Source organism: Dreissena polymorpha, chromosome 7 (assembly GCF_020536995.1).
Source record: "Dreissena polymorpha isolate Duluth1 chromosome 7, UMN_Dpol_1.0, whole genome shotgun sequence".
NCBI lineage: Eukaryota > Metazoa > Mollusca > Bivalvia > Myida > Dreissenidae > Dreissena > Dreissena polymorpha.
The window spans coordinates 10,941,601-10,951,352 of NC_068361.1; the positions used below are offsets into that span (position 1 = coordinate 10,941,601).

At 35.1% G+C, this 9,752-nt stretch overlaps 1 long non-coding RNA gene across 1 annotated transcript; it reads right to left on the bottom strand.

Annotated features, from left to right (window-relative positions):
- Positions 1-2,069: 2,069 nt before the first annotated feature.
- Positions 2,070-8,620, bottom strand: LOC127839216 (uncharacterized). The gene is made up of 6 exons (XR_008030230.1): positions 8,581-8,620; positions 8,087-8,173; positions 7,487-7,590; positions 7,044-7,112; positions 6,536-6,631; positions 2,070-3,424 (listed from the first exon to the last, which is right to left on the bottom strand). It is a non-coding gene; the product is annotated as an uncharacterized LOC127839216 (long non-coding RNA).
- Positions 8,621-9,752: the final 1,132 nt, after the last annotated feature.

Below are 9,752 nucleotides of genomic sequence, written 5' to 3' on the forward strand. Positions count from 1 at the left end.
AGTTTCACATATTTAGTGTTAATATAATTTAAGAAGTGTTTTGAAAATGTACAATCTTACATTATGTTATAAATAATGAATGCTCTTGGTTGTACAATGCAATGACATTTTTCAGGAAGTTTTAATATTGAATTTAGCATAATTTATTTTTTTTTAAATATATTTTGTGCGATTTTTATCAATACATTTTTACACATATAAAGAACACAATTTTTCTTACAAAAAGTTTCTTTTTTTGTTTGATTATCGATACGTGTTTTTTATTGTCTTCTATATAGCCTGTATTTAATAAACCATTGTAGTCAATGTCTCTAAGCCTCTTATAATTGACCTTGAGAGTAGTTTCTTCTTTAATTATCGATACTATGAATGTGATAGTGTATCCAGATATGCCTCAGCAGTGCTCCAGCTAGAATTTGAAAAGGGCAGGGTGGCTTTTTTGTCAAAAGGGCACTTTCGACGCGCAGTATTTTGTGAAAAGGGCACTTTCGACGCGCAGTATTTTGTGAAAAGGGCACGTTCGAGCGCGCGAGTGTTTCTGGAATGCTTTCTATTGCATGTTAATTTATATGTTATAAATAATTGTATTATTCCCATTATTATTAAACCATTCAAATATAATGTCTACAATGAGGATTAAACTAATTACAATGTAATAAGAGATTTATGAATTATCATATGTAAAAAAAAAAAAAAAATTTTTTTTTTTTTTTTGAGGGGGGGGGGGCAGGGCGGAGGTTCGGGGGGGGCAGGGCGGAGGTTCGGGAGGGCAGGGCGTGGCGCCCTTCGATTTAGGCCTAGCTGGAGCACTGCCTCAGTGTTCTATTTAGACATTAACATTTAATACTTTTTAATGGCCATACTCATTTGAAATGCAAATCACCTAAATAATTAAATGCCAGCATCATACACTCGAACGAACTCCTGTCACATTTCTATATGCATGTATTGAGTTCGATCCATTTTTCAGATGAATATAATACAAAATTTGTAAAAAAAAATCAAACTTCCATGCATGGGCCAACAAGTTCTTATCACACTGAATAAAATACCTCAATTGTATATCAATTTAATAGATATGAAAGACTCGGCTGAGCTAAAATGTAGACGGTCTGCACAGGTTACTACATAAAGAAAGCACACAAGATACAAAACATGGTTGAACAATAATAAGATACTATTTTTCAAATTTTCAACAGCAACTTGTTGCTTTTTTATTGATTTCGAAATGTTTATTCATGCATTAGCATATGTCATAGTTTGAAATGTTATTTAAGAAACCTAATCTAACAAAATATCAAGTGTGAAACAAAATGACTCGAAATAAGTATAAACAAGGGCTGTTTGTAAAACTTGCATGCCCCCCATATGGGCTGTCAGTTGTAGTGGCAGCCATTGTGTGAATACGTTTTTTGTCACTGACCTTGACCTAGTGACCTGAATATCAATAGGGGTTGTCTGCCAGTCATTATCAATTTACCTATGAAGTTTCATGATCCTAGGCATAAGCTCTTGAGTTATCATCCGGAAACCATTTTATTGGTTCTAGTCACCTTGACCTTTGACCAAGTGACCTGAAAATCAATAGGGGTCATCTGTGAGTCATGATCAATGAACCTATGAAGTTTCATGATCCTAGGTGTAAGCGTTCTTGAGTTATCATCCGGAAACCATTCAGTGGACGGACGGACCGACATGAGCAAAATAACATACACCCTCTTCTTCGAAGGGGGGCATAATAAAAAAATCCAAATGCAAACTTAAAATTGAATACAAGCAAAAGATATAAAAAATCAGAATACAAACAGGTAATACACTATTGACTGTTTTTTATGAAAGGTCTTTTCAAGCAAACGTTACCATTTTCAAACTCATCCAAATTATCATTGAGACTAATCTTTTGACCAAATTTCATGAAGATTGGACAATAAATGTGGCCTGTAGAGTTTTAACAAGGCAAATGTAGAGGCTGCACGACGGACAAAAGGCGATCACAAAAGCTCATCATAAGCACATTGTGCTTAGGTGAGCTAAAAAGTGTAAAAATCAAACTATTAAGTTCAAACAAGAAAATAAAATACGTATACAAGAAATGAATTTTGATATTCAATTAGTTTATTTACATAGTATTTTTAAGAAATATGTCATTGCTTCTTTTATTTCTTTCATCTTACAATCCAGAGTACTCATGGCATTTCATTCAAATGACACCAAAGTAAGCATACAAATGTAAAAACTGCTGTGCAAGTTTTAATAATAAACTAGCACATTTCACACAAATTGGTATTTCAAAACAATATGCATAGAACTGAAAAATTCAAATGATTAAGCATAATTCTAATGATTTGCATAAATATAAATGTTTCAAAAAAGGAGCCAGAACAAAAAATAATCAAAACTAAGAAAGTTCTATGTCTGATAAATGAAAAAGAATAGCAACTAGGCTGTTTGTAAAACATGCATGCCCCCCATATGGGCTGTCAGTTGTAGTTGCAGCCATTGTGTGAATACGTTTTTTGTCACTGTGACCTTGACCTTTGACATAGTGACCTGAAAATTAATAGGGGTCATCTGTCAGTCATGATCAATGTACCCATGAAGTTTCATGATCCTAGGCCTAATTATTCTTGAGTTATCATCAGGAAACCATTTTACTATTTCGAGTCACTGTGAGCTTGACCTAGTGACCTGAAAATCAATAGGGGTCATCTGCCAGTCATTATCAATGTACCTATGAAGTTGCATGATCCTAGGCGTAAGCATTCTATAGACATCATCCGGAAACCATTTTATTGTTTCGAGTCACTGTGACCTTGACCTAGTGACCTGAAAATCTAAAGAGGTCATCTGCCAGTTATGATCAATTTACCTATGAAGTTTCAAGATCCTAGGCGTAAGCATTCTTGAGTTATCATCCGGAAACCGTTTTACTGTTTCTAGTCACTGACCATTGACCTAGTGACCTGAAAATCAATAGGGGTCATTTGCCAGTCATGATCACCAGTCATGATCAATGTACCTATGAAGTTTCATGATCCTAGGCCTTAACGTTCCTAAGTTATCATCTGGAAACCATCTGGTGGACGGACTGACGTGCAAAACAATAAACCCCCTCTTCTTTGAAGGGGGGCATAAATATGCAAAATTGTTAGAACACTGGGCCTTCACCTGGTATGAAGCCTGTATACTGGCCTGAAAGACTAAGAAACTTCTCCCTTATTAATTTAACACAACATGCTGGGACAGTTCTTCTGTCTCTAGCAGTCAGTTTCCCATGCATTAAAATGGTAAATTGTCTGTATGCAGCATGTCTGAACAATTTATAGACATCTTCTAGTGTCTCTGCATAAAAGGAAAACACATCTTGTCGATACTGCTGCTGACTGTAGAGGGTCATCCTATCCAGCACCGATAGAGTCATCTCCTACAAAGAAATTATTGCAGATTTTACTATAAATTTCTTGCAAATGTAACTCCAATGAGCAGTCAGTGAGACAGCACACTAGAATATATGAGCCTTGTTCTGAGAAAACTGGACATAATGCATGTGCGTAGTGTCATCCCAGAGTAGCCTGTGCAGTCCACACAGGCTCATCAGGGGCAACACCTTCCGCTTTTATGACATTTTTCGTTAAAATGTCTCTTCTTAGCAAAAAACCAATTTAGGCGGAAAGTGTCGTCCCTGCTTAGCCTGTACAGACTGCACAGGCTAAGCTGGGACAACACTTTACGCACATGCATTATGCCCAGTTTTCTCAGAATGCGACTCATATAAAGGGGTGGAAAGGTGTTGATGGTATCAATGCAATGGATCAATGGAGTACAAAAATTGAAATGGTATGCAAACTTAACAATTTTTAAGCAAAAAAAAGAATTCCTTTATTTACTCATGTAAAAACATAAATTGTATTGAATAAAATAGCAAGATGAGAAACAACAACACAATGTCTTAGAACTTAGCATCTTTGTTGGCATTAGCTGAAATTCATTTTAATAAGCCAATAATGATTCAGTAAATGATTTTCCCACATGACAAAATTGCCTTTATAGCAGGATTAATTTTTAAGATGGGATATTTAATAGGTTTGCATGGTGGAACATTATTGACCCATTACTTAGTCCTTGTTATAAACCAATATGACGCTGCAAAACTTCAGATATTCAGTTACAGAAACTCATAGGTAATCAATTAACCCTAAACATAAACTGATCTTGAGAGATTGGATATTAATAACTAGTGCATAACTGTCACTGAAATTCGATTATAAAATCCTCAGGGTAAAAATATGACCACATGAAATAAACTTATGATTATTTCAACATTTACCCTCAATAAAGTATTGACTTGATATCAAAATTTAAACAAGAGCACCGCCTTGCGGGTGCAGACCGCTCATCTATTTTCTTTTTAAAGGTGAAGGGACTCTCATTTTCAATCACAAAGGAGGGAGGGCTGGAGTGAAGAGGGGTGTATAGTGTGGGGTTGTGGACATTTATTACATTATCTTCCAAAAAAGCGGAAAAAAAAAATCGGGGGCGGGGGGGGGGGGGGTGGTGGGGAAGGGCGATGGGGGGGGATTTTTTGGGTGCGATGGTTGGACGGTTTTTCAAACATAACCGTTTAAAAAAAAAATTGGGGGGGGGGGTCGGGGTATAGTGTGAGGGTGTGGTGGTAATTTGTGAGATGATCTTAAAAAAAAAAAAAAAAATTGGGGGGGTGGGGTGGGGGTATAGTGTGAGGGTGTGGTGGTCATTTGTGAGATGATCTTAAAATAAAAAAAAAATAAAAAATAGGGGGGGGGGAGGGCACGGGGGGAGGGGGGGGGGAGGGCACGGGGGACGGTTTTGGTGGAGTCTATTGTGGTATGTCAGGTAAGAGTAGTTTCGTCAAAGTATCAATCAAATCTAATCATAAATAAAGAAGTAATGGCAATTTTAGCAAAATTTAATAATTTGACCTTGAGAGTCAAGGTCATTCAAAGGTCAAGGTAAAATTCAACTTGCCAGGTACAGTAACCTCATGATAGCATGAAAGTATTTGAAGTTTGAAAGCAATAGCCTTGATACTTAAGAAGTAAAGTGGATCGAAACACAAAATTTAACCATATATTAAAAGTTACTAAGTCAAAAAAGGGCCATAATTCCGTAACAATGACAACCAGAGTTATGCAACTTGTCCTTTTACTGTACCCTTATGATAGTTTTTGAGTGTTCCAAGTATGAAAGCAATATCTATGATACTTTAGGGGTAAAGTGGACCAAAACATAAATCTTAACCAAATTTTCAATTTTCTAAGTATAAAGGGCCCATAATTCCGTCCAAATGCCAGTCAGAGTTACATAACTTTGCCTGCACGGTCCCCTTATGATAGTTAATAAGTGTTGCAAGTATGAAAGCAATAGCTTTGATACTGTAGGAATAAAGTGGACCTAAACACAAAACTTAATCAAATTTTCAATTTTCTAAGTATAAAAAGGGCACATAATTCTGTCAAAATGCCAGTCAGAGTTACATTACTTTGCCTGCACAGTCCCCTTATGAAAGTTAGTAAGTGTTGCAAGTATGAAAGCAATAGCTTTGATGCTTAAGGAATAAAATGGACCTAAACACAAAACTTAACCAAAATTTTCAATTTTCTAAGTATAAAAAGGGCACATAATTCTGTCAAAATGCATGCCAGAGTTATCTTACTTTGCCTGCCCAGTCCCCTCATGATAGTAAGTAAGTGTAACAAGTTTGAATGCAATAGCATTGATACTCACTGAGAAAAGTGGACCTAAACGCAAAACTTAACCAAAATTTTCAATTTTCTAAGTATAAAAAGGGCACATAATTCTGTCAAAATGCACGCCAGAGTTATCTAACTTTGCCTGCCCAGTCCCCTCATGATAGTAAGTAAGTGTACCAAGTTTGAATGCAATAGCATTGATACTTTCTGAGAAAAGTGGACCTAAACGCAAAACTTAACCGGACGCCAACGCCAACGCCGACGCCAAGGTGATGACAATAGCTCATAATTTAAAAAAAAAAAATAGATGAGCTAAAAACAGCACTAAATGATATTAAAGCAAATTCTAGTGAGTCTGTGCAAAAAAGCTTTATTTTTGACAATGTTTAAATAAAAATCTACATTGCCACAGAAAATTTTAGGGAAGTGAACACAACAATAACTTGCAGTTTTTTTGTGAAAAAATAAGTCTCCCTCACAAAGTTCTTCATGAGCAAAATGGCCAGTTTTCTATTAGAGTCTCAAACAAACTAGGTGTAAGGAGCAGAATTTATGGTGAACAAATAACTAGGTATTTGGCATAGAACATTATTGGAAATGACTTCAGTGATACTGAAATTATACTTAATACAGTGCTACCTTTCCAAAGTAGCCCTTACTTAAGGGCAAGAATGGGGGAGACATAATGATCAAATGATTGTTTAATTATGTATTGTTATTATTCCCATCTACATGCATGCTTATTAATCTGTTATGAGCTTTAAACTAGAACTCTTCTGTCTATATTTTCAACAAACACGAAAAACCTTAGATTTTTTTTCTTGTTCTTCATGGACATAACAGCGCCCTTTCACTTTCTTACTTCCTCTTTTCCTTCCCTTTCATTTGGTTCTTAAATCATCCTAAAAAAGATTTAACATGTTTGAAAAAAATACATGATTAAAATTCAATTAGCATGTCCAAACATATACAAAGTTGTAAGGTATGCATTTCAGGTATGTTGTTGTTTCAAGTTTATCTTACGAGTAACTTCATATCATATGGACTGCATAGAATGTGTTTTCATATAATACTGTAAATGAACGAACGGACAAACGAAGGAGCGAAAAAAATGAAAGATGCATTTTAAACAGCACTGACACTTTTGATTATGCATGAACTGACTTTTTAGGATTTAAAACAGCCATACCACTCTATTGATTATTCGACAAGAAACATTTTCAGTACTATGTATATATGTTTCTCTAAAACACAGAGAGGAAACAGTAAAATTATGATTTTATAAATAATTGTAATTCAAATTATTTAAGTTACCTCTCTCTCACTGAGTGTTTCTCCTTCAGACTCATCAGAACTTGAAGAAACAAAAGCCAGTACAGGTTCCTAAATATAAATAAACATCCAGGAGTTACATTTTGCAATGCAACAAATATAAATAGCCAAGTAATAAGATATAAATAAATAACACCTCATCAGAAAAAGATGTAGAAGTTTGGACTTCCAACTTTATCAGGTAGTGAAAGTTTGTTACAAGTTTGTATTTCCAAGAAAACCTTATAAAGATATGAAGTATAATTAGTGCAAATATTCTGCTGTGATCATTTATAAAAGTGTTATGTTGAAATAAACAAAAATTTAATATAAGCACCCACTTAGTTCCAGGTGAATCACTTAAAAGATGAGGTTAAATGTTAGAAGGAGAAGTATAAAATATAACTCACTAACTGCACCCAATCATCAAATAAAAGCAATCTTACATTGTCAGACGTGCTATGGTGTTCCAATGTCCCCTTAGTTGTTGTTGCTAATGTATCAACTTTCTGGCAGGACGTTTTCCTTTACCCTTCTGTAGACTTGAATCCTGAGTGTAACAAATAAAACATCATGCATTTGATAAAAACCAAGTAATGCAGAAAATCTAATAAATAAGAGCAAAAAGAGTAACCCTAAAATGACAAAATCATGATGTCAATGTCATGACCTAACCACATGAGTTGTAGTGCATTTCTTGATTTACTACATGTTATTTGCAACCACAGCCTACATCCACAGATTTCAGACCTAAATATTGTGAAGAAAAGCAAAAAGTCCTACAATACTAAGCCAAGGTTGCTGTTCAACTCTCAGGCCTTTACAATAATAGTTCTAACTTGTAAATCATAATGAGTTATAGTCAAACCTGCATTTATCAACACAGAGCGGACAAGGGTGATATTATTATTTCTTCTTAGTTCGGCTGGTCACAAATAGATATACATAATTCACTATACCCCTCCGGTTGACCAGGTGGGAGAATTTATCAAATAACTGGCATATAATTAAAATGTGTACACACAACAGCATTAAAATTAATTTACTGAATCTGTGTCCTGAAAATACAACAACATTCTCTTAGATGGCTGTCTCACACGTTTACTTCTTCTCATCTCTCCCTCTGTTTTGGCCTAAATAAAAACATAAACACAAATTGAAATACACTGACTTTTTTGTGCTTTAGGATCTGGGTACAAATTTACTGTGGAAGAATCCACTAGCTTCTATAAGCAAAATTTAAAAGTTAATGAAAAACGTACATTGCAAAATAAACTACACACAATTCAAAAGTCAAAACGAGAAAATCATAAAATCAAAATACGTTAAATTGATTCTCATGTTCATGCATTCGAGTCGTTTACTAAGTACTATCGTCTAATTTGTAAACCAGCGACATTTAGCATCGAATTGCAAGGTAAAGACCAACAATTCGCTACCATTCAACGGCAGATAAACTCATCTTGTTGAATTAAATAAAATCAGATCGGAATCTTAATAAATTATATTTTATTAAATCAATAAAACCATATTTTCTTACTGGTTCGCTCATTGTAGATTTCGAAGCCTCCGCCATTTTGGGCAGGTATAAAACCCGGAACTATCCGGAAATCTTTATGGTAAAACCCGGAACCGATATAAATGGTTATAACTTCATTATTATTCGTCCGATATTAATTATAATGGTACCGTTGTAAAGAAGATCCTCTACAGATTCTAACCATATCAAAATATTTTATGGCAGGGTCGTAGTCGGCCTGTAAATCGCGGACAAAGTCGGCCTGTTTTAACGTTTTTTTTACACACGCAAATGCCGAAAAGAAAACCCGGAACCGATATAAATGGTTATAACTTCATTATTATTCGTCCGATATTAATTATAATGGTACCGTTGTAAAGAAGATCCTCTGAAGATTCTAACCATATCAAAATATTTTATGGCAGGGTCGTAGTCGGCCTGCAAATCGCGGACAAAGTCGGCCTGTTTTAACGTTTTTTTTTTACACACGCAAATGCCGAGAAGAAAACCCGGAACCGATATAAATGGTTATAACTTCATTATTATTCGTCCGATATTAATTATAATGGTACCGTTGTAAAGAAGATTCTCTACAGATTCTAACCATATAAAAATATTTTATGGCAGGGTCGTAGTCGGCCTGTAAATCGCGGACAAAGTCGGCCTGTTTTAACGTTTTTTTTTACACACGCAAATGCCGAAAAGAAAACCCGGAACCGATATAAATGGTTATAACTTCATTATTATTCGTCCGATATTAATTATAATGGTACCGTTGTAAAGAAGATCCTCTACAGATTCTAACCATATCAAAATATGTTATGGCAGGGTCGTAGTCGGCCTGCAAATCGCGGACAAAGTCGGCCTGTTTTAACGTTTTTTTTTACACACGCAAATGCCGAGAAGAAAACCCGGAACCGATATAAATGGTTATAACTTCATTATTATTCGTCCGATATTAATTATAATGGTACCGTTGTAAAGAAGATCCTCTGAAGATTCTAACCATATCAAAATATTTTATGGCAGGGTCGTAGTCGGCCTGCAAATCGCGGACAAAGTCGGCCTGTTTTAACGTTTTTTTTTACACACGCAAATGCCGAGAAGAAAACCCGGAACCGATATAAATGGTTATAACTTCATTATTATTCGTCCGATATTAATTATAATGGTACCGTTGTAAAGAAGATCCT